General features: G+C 46.5%; 1 non-coding gene across 1 annotated transcript; it reads left to right on the top strand.

Annotated features, from left to right (window-relative positions):
* The first annotated feature begins 655 nt into the window (after positions 1-655).
* trnan-guu (transfer RNA asparagine (anticodon GUU)) lies at positions 656-729 on the top strand. Its single transcript has one exon. It is a non-coding gene; the product is annotated as a tRNA-Asn (tRNA).
* The last annotated feature ends 11,983 nt before the right edge of the window (positions 730-12,712 follow it).

The raw sequence follows: 12,712 nt of genomic DNA, 5'->3' as shown, positions 1-12,712 counted from the left end.
GCTTTTCAGACATGGAAGTCCATTTGAAATTGTTTCCATGCTTCTTTTAAACTGCGAAATTTGGGACAACTTAGCGTGACCAATCTTTCCACATTGCATACATTGTTGTGCTCTGGGGGTGAGAACCACGCAGATAGGAAGTGCATTCACTGTCGCAAGAAACGGAACTTCGTCCACAAACTGCACCACTATAATGAGGAGAGAATCTATTCTTGCTATCTTGTTCGAGGGACAGATGTTGGATCGGATACGGTTCCCTGCTCCCTGCAAAACAGTGACACCTACAGGGCAGTGGGTCCACAGATTTAAATCTCAAACATGGGACACCATCTCCGTCAGTGCCTGCCACTCTACTTCTCTGTGGATTCCATTCTTTGTCTCTCAGATTTGCAATTCAATGGCTGAGCAATGAGATGGGACATCATAAAGTCCCCAAATGGATGGCAGCGGTTGCAGGCGAGCTTGTGCCCGCTGGCATACATGCCTCTGCAGTGGGAATGATCAGACTGAACCCATGTGTCCAAAATATCTGCCCCACTAATTATTTTGGAAAAAGAAACCTGATAGATATAATTGTCATTCCGCGAGTCGGAATGTGAAGCTATCAGTCACTGACACCCTCGTTTACGCTAGCTTGAGGAGCGCTCATGTCCAAGTCTCTGTGGCGCAATTGGTTATCGCGTTCGGCTGTTAACCGAAAAGTTGGTGGTTCGAGACCACCCAGGGACGTGGTTTGCTCCTCTTTTTCTTTTTGCTTGTCTCCCTTTTCCAGATAGCATTTGGGACATTGAAACTAAGAACCAATCGCAAAAATTGTATCAGCTGCACTGTGTTACAGTTAGTTCACACAAAAGTAACTGATTATTTGACAACAAACTGCAAATTGCACGACACAGGAATCAGACAACATTGAACATTTTTGACAACTGAACAGAGTTTTGTTCAGTTAGAATGAACAACTCAATAAATCCCTCGTCCTCCACTGCACTGTGTGACTGGGAAAATCAGAATAGCAGCAATATTCCGCCTCTGTAATGCCATTCTTCCGCTGGAATCAGAGCGTGCCAACTGCATGTTCAATCAGTGGGCTACTGCTCATCCCTGGGACACAACATACGACAATCCAGGACAAGCATCCCATTACACTGAGCACATGCCCACGATCACGACGGTCTAATACAGCCCACTCACTGAACCTCTGAGCTGCTCATTCGAACCTGAGTGAGTGTAACTAGGCCAGCAATAAATTTGACACGAACATTCTATATCTTCTCACCGTAAAATTCTTTCATTTCGGAAAAAGTATACTGCTGTAAATCTGAAAATTATCCCCATGGAATTATTGGTACAGAACGGGTTTAACTTTTTTCTCTGTCAGGATTGCAATTCACTTTCTGGCGACTGTTAAAGATAGTTTCGTCTGAAAATGCTGACAAAGAACGGGAAAATGTTAAACACGTGGAATAATTCGTGTGGAAACTGGGTCACAATAGATTCAAGGAGGTGCGCTTTGGTTCGGAAGCTGTGAATAATGTTATTGATAATTGAGTGGAGAGGTTTGAACCCATGGGCTTCTGGGAGGCATGTTTCTTCACATTCGCTGCAATCAGCCAGTTATGTCACTGCGATGTTTGATGTAATTTGAAATCCTTAATATTTCCGGCTCACTCACTCGGTAGAACACGAGTCTCTTAATTTCAGGGTCGTGTGTTCGAGCACCACGTTGGGCGCAGGTCCATTTTAACGCTGCTTGTTGAACCCATGCTCGCGATTCCCCCGGCTGAGTCGCCGCTCAAACTGTGTCTTTTACCATACAGCTTTGTTCATCTCACAGTTGCAGCTTTGTGAGCGCATAAAGCTCTTCTTTCCGATAGTGAGGCTAGTTTGTTTGGTCCCCCTCATGTACAAATAATTACCGCACTTTAAACATGACAAGCTCCTCTCAGGCCCCTGAACGAAAAATCTGCTCTGAGTCACGGAACGACAATGGCAACGGCCTGATCGCAATGGATGGGCGCGTAACAAGATGCAAACCGAAATAAAAAAAAGTTAAATGATGAGTGGAGAATATTTGGCTGTCCTGCTGGGCAAAAGTCATATCAGGTTGAGCAACGAGAAATTATTCTGCAGGAAACCAAGGGGAGATTTGTTTGAAGTGTTTTCAACTATGAGGAACATGGATTTTATGGCTATCAAGGACATCATACCCTGAGCTGTGGGGTCCATAAACCGGGTTTGGAAATGAGAAAGAATGAAATCTTCGAATTAATACACCGCCTTCCAGCACCTCCGCCACCCCAAAGTGCTTTTCAGACATGGAAGTCCATTTGAAATTGTTTCCATGCTTCTTTTAAAATGCTAAATTTGGGACAACTTAGCGTGACCAATCTTTCCACATTGCATACATTGTTGTGCTCTGGGGGTGAGAACCACGCAGATAGGAAGTGCATTCACTGTCGCAAGAAACGGAACTTCGTCCACAAACTGCACCACTATAATGAGGAGAGAATCTATTCTTGCTATCTTGTTCGAGGGACAGATGTTGGATCGGATACGGTTCCCTGCTCCCTGCAAAACAGTGACACCTACAGGGCAGTGGGTCCACAGATTTAAATCTCAAACATGGGACACCATCTCCGCCAGTGCCTGCCACTCTACTTCTCTGTGGATTCCATTTTTGGTCTCTCAGATTTGCAATTCAAAGTCATAGCAATGAGATGGGACATCATAAAGTCCCCAAATGGATGGCAGCGGTTGCAGGAGAGCTTGTGCCCGCTGGCATACATGCGTCTGCAGTGGGAATGATCAGACTGAACCCATGTGTCCAAAATGACTGTCCCGCTATTTAGTTTGGAAAAGGAAACCTGATGGGAATAATTGTCATACCGCGAGTCGGAATGTGAAGCTATCAGTCACTGACACCCTCGTTTACGCTACCTTGAGTAACGCTCATGTCCAAGTCTCTGTGGCGCAATTGGTTAGCGCGTTCGGCTGCTAACTGAAAAGTTGGTGTTTCGAGACCACCCAGTGACGTGGTTTGCTCCAAATTTTACTTTTTGCTTTGTCTCCCTTTTCCAGAACAGCATTTGGGACATTGTAACTAAGAACCAATCGCAAAATCTGTATCAACTGCACTGTGTTACAGTGAGATCACACAGAAGTAACTGATTGTTTGACAACAAATTGCAAATTGCACGAAACAGGAATCAGACCACAGTTTTGACAACTGAACAGAGTTTGGTTCAGTTAGAATGAACAACTCAATAAATCCCTCGTCCTCCACTGCACTGTGTGACTGTGAAAATCAGAAGAGCAGCAATATTCCGCCTCTGTAATGTCCATTCATCCGCTGGAATCAGAGCGTGCCAACTGCCGCTTCAATCAGTGGGCTACTGCTCATCCCTGGGACACAACATACGACAATCCGGGACAAGCATCCCATTACACCGAGCACAGGCCCACGATCACGACGGTCTAATACAGCCCACTCACTGAACCTCTGAGCTGCTCATTCGAACCTGAGTGAGTGTAACTAGGCCAGCAATAAATTTGACACTAACATTCTAAATCTTCTCACCGTAAAATTCTTTCATTTCGGAAAAAGTATACTGCTGTAAATCTGAAAATTATCCCCATGGAATTATTGGTACAGAACGGGATTAACATTTTTCTCTGTCAGGATTGCATTTCACTTTCTGGCGACTGTTAAAGATAGTTTCGTCTGAAAATGCTGACACAAAACGAGAAAATGTTAAACACGTGGAATAATTCGTGTGGAAACTGGGTCACAATAGTTTCAAGGAGGTGCGCTTTGGTTCGGTAGCTGTGAATAATGTTATTGATAATTGAGTGGAGAGGTTTGAACCCATGGGCTTCTGGGAGGCATGTTTCTTCACATTCGCTGCAATCAGCCAGTTATGTCACTGCGATGTTTGATGTAATTTGAAATCCTTAATGTTTCCGGCTCGCTCACTCGGTAGAACATGAGTCTCTTAATTTCTGGGTCGCGTGTTCGAGCACCACGTTGTGCGCAGTTCCATTTTAATGCTTCTTGTTGAACCCATGATCGCGATTCCCCCGGCTGAGTCGCCGCTCAAACTGTGTCTTTTACCATACAGCTTTGTTCATCTCACAGTTGCTGCTTTGTGAGCGCATAAAGCACTTCTTTCCGAGTGTGAGGTCAGTTTGTTTGATTCCCCCTCATGTACAATGAATTACCGCACTTTAAAAATGACAAGCTCCTCTCAGGCCCCTGAACGAAATATCTGCTCAGAGTCACGGAACGACAATGGCAACTGCCTGATCGTGATGGATGGGCGCGTAACAAGATGCAAACCGAAATAAATAAAAATTAAACGATGAGTGGAGAATATTTGGCTGTCCTGCTGAGCAACAGTCATATCAGGATGAGCTACGAGAAATGATTCTGCAGGAAACCAAAGGGAGGTTTGTTTGAAGTGTATACAACTATGAGGAACAGGGATTGAATGGCTATCAAGGACATCATGCGCTGAGCAGAGGGATCAATACACCAGGTTTGGAAATGAGAAAGAATGAAATCTTCGAATTAATACACCGCCTTCCAGCACCTCCGCCACCCCAAAGTGCTTTTCAGACGTGGAAGTCCATTTGAAATTGTTTCCATGCTTCTTTTAAAATGCTAAATTTGGGACAACTTAGCGTGACCAATCTTTCCACATTGCATACATTGTTGTGCTCTGGGGGTGAGAACCACGCAGATAGGAAGTGCATTCACTGTCGCAAGAAACGGAACTTCGTCCACAAACTGCACCACTATAATGAGGAGAGAATCTATTCTTGCTATCTTGTTCGAGGGACAGATGTTGGAATGGATACGGTTCCCTGCTCCCTGCAAAACAGTGACACCTACAGGGCAGTGGGACCACAGATTTAAATCTCAAACAATTGGGCACCATCTCCGCCAGTGCCTGCCACTCTGCTTCTCTGTGGATTCCATTTTTGGTCTCTCAGATTTGCAATTCAAAGTCATAGCAATGAGATGGGACATCATAAAGTCCCCAAATGGATGGCAGCGGTTGCAGGAGAGCTTGTGCCCGCTGGCATACATGCGTCTGCAGTGGGAATGATCAGACTGAACCCATGTGTCCAAAATGACTGTCCCGCTATTTAGTTTGGAAAAGGAAACCTGATGGGAATAATTGTCATTCCGCGAGTCGGAATGTGAAGCTATCAGTCACTGACACCCTCGTTTACGCTACCTTGAGTAACCGCGTTCGGCTGCTAACTGAAAAGTTGGTGTTTCGAGACCACCCAGTGACGTGGTTTGCTCCACATTTTACTTTTTGCTTTGTCTCCCTTTTCCAGAACAGCATTTGGGACATTGTAACTAAGAATCAATCGCAAAATCTGTATCAACTGCACTGTGTTACAGTGAGATCACACAGAAGTAACTGATTCTTTGACAACAAATTGCAAATTGCACGACACAGGAATCAGACCACAGTTTTGACAACTGAACAGAGTTTGGTTCAGTTAGAATGAACAACTCAATAAATCCCTCGTCCTCCACTGCACTGTGTGATTGTGAAAATCAGAAGAGCAGCAATATTCCGCCTCTGTAATGTCCATTCATCCGCTGGAATCAGAGCGTGCCAACTGCCGCTTCAATCAGTGGGCTACTGCTCATCCCTGGGACACAACATACGACAATCCGGGACAAGCATCCCATTACACCGAGCACAGGCCCACGATCACGACGGTCTAATACAGCCCACTCACTGAACCTCTGAGCTGCTCATTCGAACCTGAGTGAGTGTAACTAGGCCAGCAATAAATTTGACACTAACATTCTATATCTTCTCACCGTAAAATTCTTTCATTTCGGAAAAAGTATACTGCTGTAAATCTGAAAATTATCCCCATGGAATTATTGGTACAGAACGGGTTTAACATTTTTCTCTGTCAGGATTGCATTTCACTTTCTGGCGACTGTTAAAGATAGTTTCGTCTGAAAATGCTGACACAAAACGAGAAAATGTTAAACACGTGGAATAATTCGTGTGGAAACTGGGTCACAATAGTTTCAAGGAGGTGCGCTTTGGTTCGGTAGCTGTGAATAATGTTATTGATAATTGAGTGGAGAGGTTTGAACCCATGGGCTTCTGGGAGGCATGTTTCTTCACATTCGCTGCAATCAGCCAGTTATGTCACTGGGATGTTTGATGTAATTTGAAATCCTTAATGTTTCCGGCTCGCTCACTCGGTAGAACCTGAGTCTCTTAATTTCAGGGTCGTGTGTTTGAGCACCACGTTGGGCGCAGTTCCATTTTAATGCTGCTTGTTGAACCCATGCTCGCGATTCCCCGGCTGAGTCGCCGCTCAAACTGTGTCTTTTACCATACAGCTTTGTTCATCTCACAGGTGCTGCTTAGTGAGCGCATAAAGCACTTCTTTCCGAGTGTGAGGCTAGTTTGTTTGATCCCCCTCATGTACAATGAATTACCGCACTGTAAAAATGACAAGCTCCTCTCAGGCCCCTGAACGAAATATCTGCTCAGAGTCACGGAACGACAATGGCAACTGCCTGATCGCGATGGATGGGCGCGTAACAATATGCAAACCGAAATAAATAAAAATTAAAGGATGAGTGGAGAATATTTGGCTGTCCTGCTGAGCAATAGTCATATCAGGATGAGCTACGAGAAATTATTCTGCAGGAAACCAAAGGGAGGTTTGTTCGAAGTGTATACAACTATGAGGAACAGGGATTGAATGGCTATCAAGGACATCATACGCTGAGCAGAGGGATCAATACACCAGGTTTGGAAATGAGAAAGAATGAAATCTTCGAATTAATACACCGCCTTCCAGCACCTCCGTATACCCAAAGTGCTTTTCAGACATGGAAGTCCATTTGAAATTGTTTCCATGCTTCCTTTAAAATGCGAAATTTGGGGCAACTTAGCGTGACCAATCTTTCTACACTGCATACATTGTTGTGCTCTGGGGGTGAGAAACACGCAGATAGGAAGTGCATTCACGGTCGCAAGAAACGGAACTTCGTACACAAACTGCACCACTATTATGAGGAGATTCTTGCTATCGTGTTCGAGGGACAGATGCTGGATAGGACACGGTTCCCTGCTCCCTGCAAAACAGTGACACCGGCAGGGCAGTGGGACCACAGATTAAAATCTCAAACATGGGACACCACCTCCGCCAGTGCCTGCCACTCTACTTCTCTGTGGATTCCATTTTTTGTCTCTCAGATTTGCAATTCAAAGTCTGAGCAATGAGATGGGACATCATAAAGTCCCCAAATGGATGGCAGCGGTTGCAGGAGAGCTTGTGCCCGCTGGCATGAATGCGTCTGCAGTGGGAATGATAAGACTGAACCCATGTGTCCAAAATGACTGTCTCACTATTTAGTTTGGAAAAGGAAACCTGATGGGAATAATTGTCATTCCGCGACTCGGAATGTGAAGCTATCAGTCACTGACGCCCTCAATTACGCTACCTTGAGTAACGCTCATGTCCAAATCTCTGTGGCGCGTTCGCTTCTTAACCGGAAGGTTGGTAGTTCGAAACCACCCAGTGACGTGGTTTGCTTCCACTTTTTCTTTTTGCTTTGTCTCCCTTTTCCAGAACAGCATTTGGGACATTGTAACTAAGAACCAATCGCAAAATCTTTATCAACTGCACTGTGTTACAGTGAGATCACACAGAAGTAACTGATTGTTTGACAGCAAATTGCAAATTGCTCGACACAGGATTCAGACCACAGTTTTGACAACTGAACAGAGTTTCGTCAGTTAGAATGAACAACTCAATAAATCCCTCGTCCTCCACTGCACTGAGTGACTGGGAAATTCAGAATAGCAGCAGTATTCCGCCTCTGTAATGTCCATTCATCCGCTGGAATCAGAGCGTGCCAACTGCAGCTTCAATCAGTGGGCGACTGCTCATCCCTGGGACACAACATACGACAATCCGGGACAAGCATCCCATTACACTGAGCACAGGCCCACGATCACGACGGTCTAATACAGCCCACTCACTGAACCGCTGAGCTGCTCATTCGAACCTGAGTGAGTGTAACTAGGCCAGCAATAAATTTGACAGTAACATTCTATATCTTCTCACCGTAAAATTCTTTCATTTCGGAAAAAGTATACTGCTGTAAATCTGAAAATTATCCCCATGGAATTATTGGTACAGAACGGGTTTAACTTTTTTCTCTGTCAGGATTGCAATTCACTTTCTGGCGACTGTTAAAAATAGTTTCGTCTGAAAATGCTGACACAAAACGAGAAAATGTTAAACACGTGGAATAATTCGTGTGGAAACTGGGTCACAATAGTTTCAAGGAGGTGCGCTTTGGTTCGGAAGATGTGAATAATGTTATTGATAATCGAGTGGAGAGGTTTGAACCCATGGGCTTCTGGGAGGCATGTTTCTTCACATTCGCTGCAATCAGCCAGTTATGTCACTGCGATGTTTGATGTAATTTGAAATCCTTAATGTTTCCGGCTCGCTCACTCGGTAGAACGTGAGTCTTTTAATTTCAGGGTCGTGTGTTCGAGCACCACGTTGGGCGCAGGTCCATTTTAATGCTGCTTGTTGAACTCATGCTCGCGATTCCCCCTGCTGAGTCGCCGCTCAAACTGTGTCTTTTACCATACAGCTTTGTTCATCTCACAGTTGCTGCTTAGTGAGCGCATAAAGTACTTCTTTCCGAGTGTGAGGCTAGTTTGTTTGATCCCCCTCATGTACAATGAATTACCGCACTTTAAAAATGACAAGCTCCTCTCAGGCCCCTGAACGAAATATCTGCTCAGAGTCACGGAACGACAATGGCAACTGCCTGATCGCGATGGATGGGCGCGTAACAAGATGCAAACCGAACTAATTAAAAATTAAACGATGAGTGGAGAATATTTGGCTGTCCTGCTGAGCAATAGTCATATCAGGATGTGCTACGAGAAATTATTCTGCAGGAAACCAAAGGGAGGTTTGTTTGAAGTGTATACTACTATGAGGAACAGGGATTGAATGGCTATCAAGGACATCATACGCTGAGCAGAGGGATCAATACACCAGGTTTGGAAATGAGAAAGAATGAAATCTTCGAAATAATACACCGCCTTCCAACACCTCCGCCTACCCAAAGTGCTTTTCAGACATGGAAGTCCATTTGAAATTGTTTCCATGTTTCTTTTAAAATGCGAAATTTGGGGCAACTTAGCGTGACAAATCTTTCCACACTGCATACATTGTTGTGCTCTGTGGATGAGAACCACGCAGATAGGAAGTGCATTCACTGTCGCAAGAAACGGAACAGCTTCCACAAACTGCACCACTATAATGAGGAGAGAATCGATTCTTGCGATCGTGTTCTAGGGACAGAAGTTGGATAGGACACGGTCCCCAGCTCCCTGCAAAACAGTGACACCTACAGGGCAGTGGGACCACAGATTTAAATCTCAAACATGGGACACCACCTCCGCCAGTGCCTGCCAATCTACTTCTGTGTGGATTCCATTCGTTGCCTCTCAGATTTGCAATTCAATGGCTGAGCAATGAGATGGGACATCATAAAGTCCCCAAATGGATGTCAGCGGTTGCAGGAGAGCTTGTGCCCGCTGGCATACATGCATCTGCAGTGGGAATGATCAGACTGAACCCATGTGTCCAAAATGTCTGCCCCACTATTTATTTTGGAAAAAGAAACCTGATGGAAATAATTTCGGTGTGAGAACAGCTGGTGAGTCAGTTTCAGCGGGAGCATTGCGGAAGGAGGTTGCTGGGAGGTAAGTCAACCTTTTACACACTTGTGTTTGCAGGGGCAGGCCAGTCGATTTCGGCGTGAGAACAGCTGGTGAGTCAGTTTCAGCGGGAGCATTGCGGAAGGAGGTTGCTGGGAGGTAAGTCAACCTTTAAAAGCACTTGTCTTTGCAGGGGCAGGCCAGTCGATTTCGGCGTGAGAACAGCTGGTGAGTCAGTTTCAGCGGGAGCTTTGCGGAAGGAGGTTGCTGGGAGGTAAGTCAACCTTTAAAAGCACTTGTCTTTGCAGGGGCAGGCCAGTCGATTTCGGCGTGAGAACAGCTGGTGAGTCAGTTTCAGCGGGAGCATTGCGGAAGGAGGTTGCTGGGAGGTAAGTCAACCTTTAAAAGCACTTGTCTTTGCAGGGGCAGGCCAGTCGATTTCGGCGTGAGAACAGCTGGTGAGTCTGTTTCAGCGGGAGCTTTGCGGAAGGAGGTTGCTGGGAGGTAAGTCAACCTTTAAAAGCACTTGTCTTTGCAGGGGCAGGCCAGTCGATTTCGGCGTGAGAACAGCTGGTGAGTCAGTTTCCGCGGGAGCTTTGCGGAAGGAGGTTGCTGGGAGTTAAGTCAACCTTTAAAAGCACTTGTCTTTGAAGGGGCAGGCCAGTCGATTTCGGCGTGAGAACAGCTGGTGAGTCAGTTTCAGCGGGAGCTTTGCGGAAGGAGGTTGCTGGGAGGTAAGTCAACCTTTAAAAGCACTTGTCTTTGCAGGGGCAGGCCAGTCGATTTCGGCGTGAGAACAGCTGGTGAGTCTGTTTCAGCGGGAGCTTTGCGGAAGGAGGTTGCTGGGAGGTAAGTCAACCTTTAAAAGCACTTGTCTTTGCAGGGGCAGGCCAGTCGATTTCGGCGTGAGAACAGCTGGTGAGTCAGTTTCAGCGGGAGCTTTGCGGAAGGAGGTTGCTGGGAGGTAAGTCAACCTTTAAAAGCACTTGTCTTTGCAGGGGCAGGCCAGTCGATTTCGGCGTGAGAACAGCTGGTGAGTCAGTTTCAGCGGGAGCTTTGCGGAAGGAGGTTGCTGGGAGGTAAGTCAACCTTTAAAAGCACTTGTCTTTGCAGGGGCAGGCCAGTCGATTTCGGCGTGAGAACAGCTGGTGAGTCTGTTTCAGCGGGAGCTTTGCGGAAGGAGGTTGCTGGGAGGTAAGTCAACCTTTAAAAGCACTTGTCTTTGCAGGGGCAGGCCAGTCGATTTCGGCGTGAGAACAGCTGGTGAGTCAGTTTCAGCGGGAGCTTTGCGGAAGGAGGTTGCTGGGAGGTAAGTCAACCTTTAAAAGCACTTGTCTTTGCAGGGGCTAATTTTTAAATTAGTTTTTTAGGCGGGAACAGGAAGTCGACCCGCGGACGTCTGGGAAGACCCTCACCAATAAATTCTGGTGGAGAGGAAACCCGAGACACTACACGTGTAGTGTCTCCCACCCACCCTCCTCCTCTAACCTAATAATAAAACCCATTGGTCTGAGGTAAGTACCATATTTTATTATATTATTATTATTTTTTATAAAAATTTAATTTAGTTGTTAGCCAGATCTTGGTAGAAAGTTAGAGGAATGGCAGGGAAGGGAGTGCAATGTTCCTCCTGCAGGATGTTTGAGGTGAGGGATGCAGTTAGTGTCCCTGCTGATTTTACCTGCAGGAAGTGCTGCCATCTCCAGCTCCTCCAAGACCGAGTTAGGGAACTGGAGCTGGAGTTGGAAGAACTTCGGATCATTCGGGAGGCAGAAGGGGTCATAGATAGCAGCTTCAGGGAATTAGTTACACCAAAGATTGGAGATAGGTGGGTAACTGTAACAGGGACTGGGAAAAAGCAGTCAGTGCAGGGATCCCCTGCGGTCGTTCCCCTGAGAAACAAGTATACCGCTTTGGATACTTGTGTGGCGGGGGGTGGGGACTTACCAGGGGTAAGCCATGGGGTACGGGCCTCTGGCACGGAGTCTGTTCCTGTTGCTCAGAAGGGAAGGGGGGAGAGGAGCAGAGCATTAGTAATTGGGGACTCTATAGTCAGGGGCACAGATAGGAGATTTTGTGGGAGCGTGAGAGACTCGCGTTTGGTATGTTGCCTCCCAGGTGCAAGGGTACGTGATGTCTCGGATCGTGTTTTCCGGGTCCTTAGGGGGGGGCGGGGGAGCAGCCCCAAGTCGTGGTCCACATTGGCACTAACGACATAGGTAGGAAAGGGGACAAGGATGTCAGGCAGGCTTTCAGGGAGCTAGGATGGAAGCTCAGAACTAGAACAAACAGAGTTGTTATCTCTGGGTTGTTGCCCGTGCCACGTGATAGTGAGATGAGGAATAGGGAGAGAGAGCATTTAAACACGTGGCTGCAGGGATGGTGCAGGCGGGAGGGATTCAGATTTTTGGATAACTGGGGCTCTTTCTGGGGAAGGTGGGACCTCTACAGACAGGATGGTCTACATCTGAACCTGAGGGGCACAAATATCCTGGGGGGGAGATTTGTTAGTGCTCTTTGGGGGGGGGGTTTAAACTAATGCAGCAGGGGCATGGGAACCTGGATTGTAGTTTTAGGGTAAGGGAGAATGAGAGTATAGAGGTCAGGAGCACAGATTTGACGTCGCAAGAGGGGGCCAGTGTTCAGGTAGGTGGTTTGAAGTGTGTCTACTTCAATGCCAGGAGTATACGAAACAAGGTAGGGGAACTGGCAGCATGGGTTGGTACCTGGGACTTCGATGTTGTGGCCATTTCGGAGACATGGATAGAGCAGGGACAGGAATGGATGTTGCAGGTTCCGGGGTTTAGGTGTTTTAGTAAGCTCAGAGAAGGAGGCAAAAGAGGGGGAGGTGTGGCGCTGCTAGTCAAGAGCAGTATTACGGTGGCGGAGAGGATGCTAGATGGGGACTCTTCTTCCGAGGTAGTATGGGCTGAAGTTAGAAACAGGAAAGGAGAGGTCACCCTGTT

Source organism: Scyliorhinus torazame, chromosome 5, assembly GCF_047496885.1.
Source record: "Scyliorhinus torazame isolate Kashiwa2021f chromosome 5, sScyTor2.1, whole genome shotgun sequence".
In the NCBI taxonomy this organism is placed as follows: Eukaryota; Metazoa; Chordata; class Chondrichthyes; order Carcharhiniformes; family Scyliorhinidae; genus Scyliorhinus; species Scyliorhinus torazame.
This window is presented reverse-complemented; position numbering and strand designations above follow the sequence as displayed.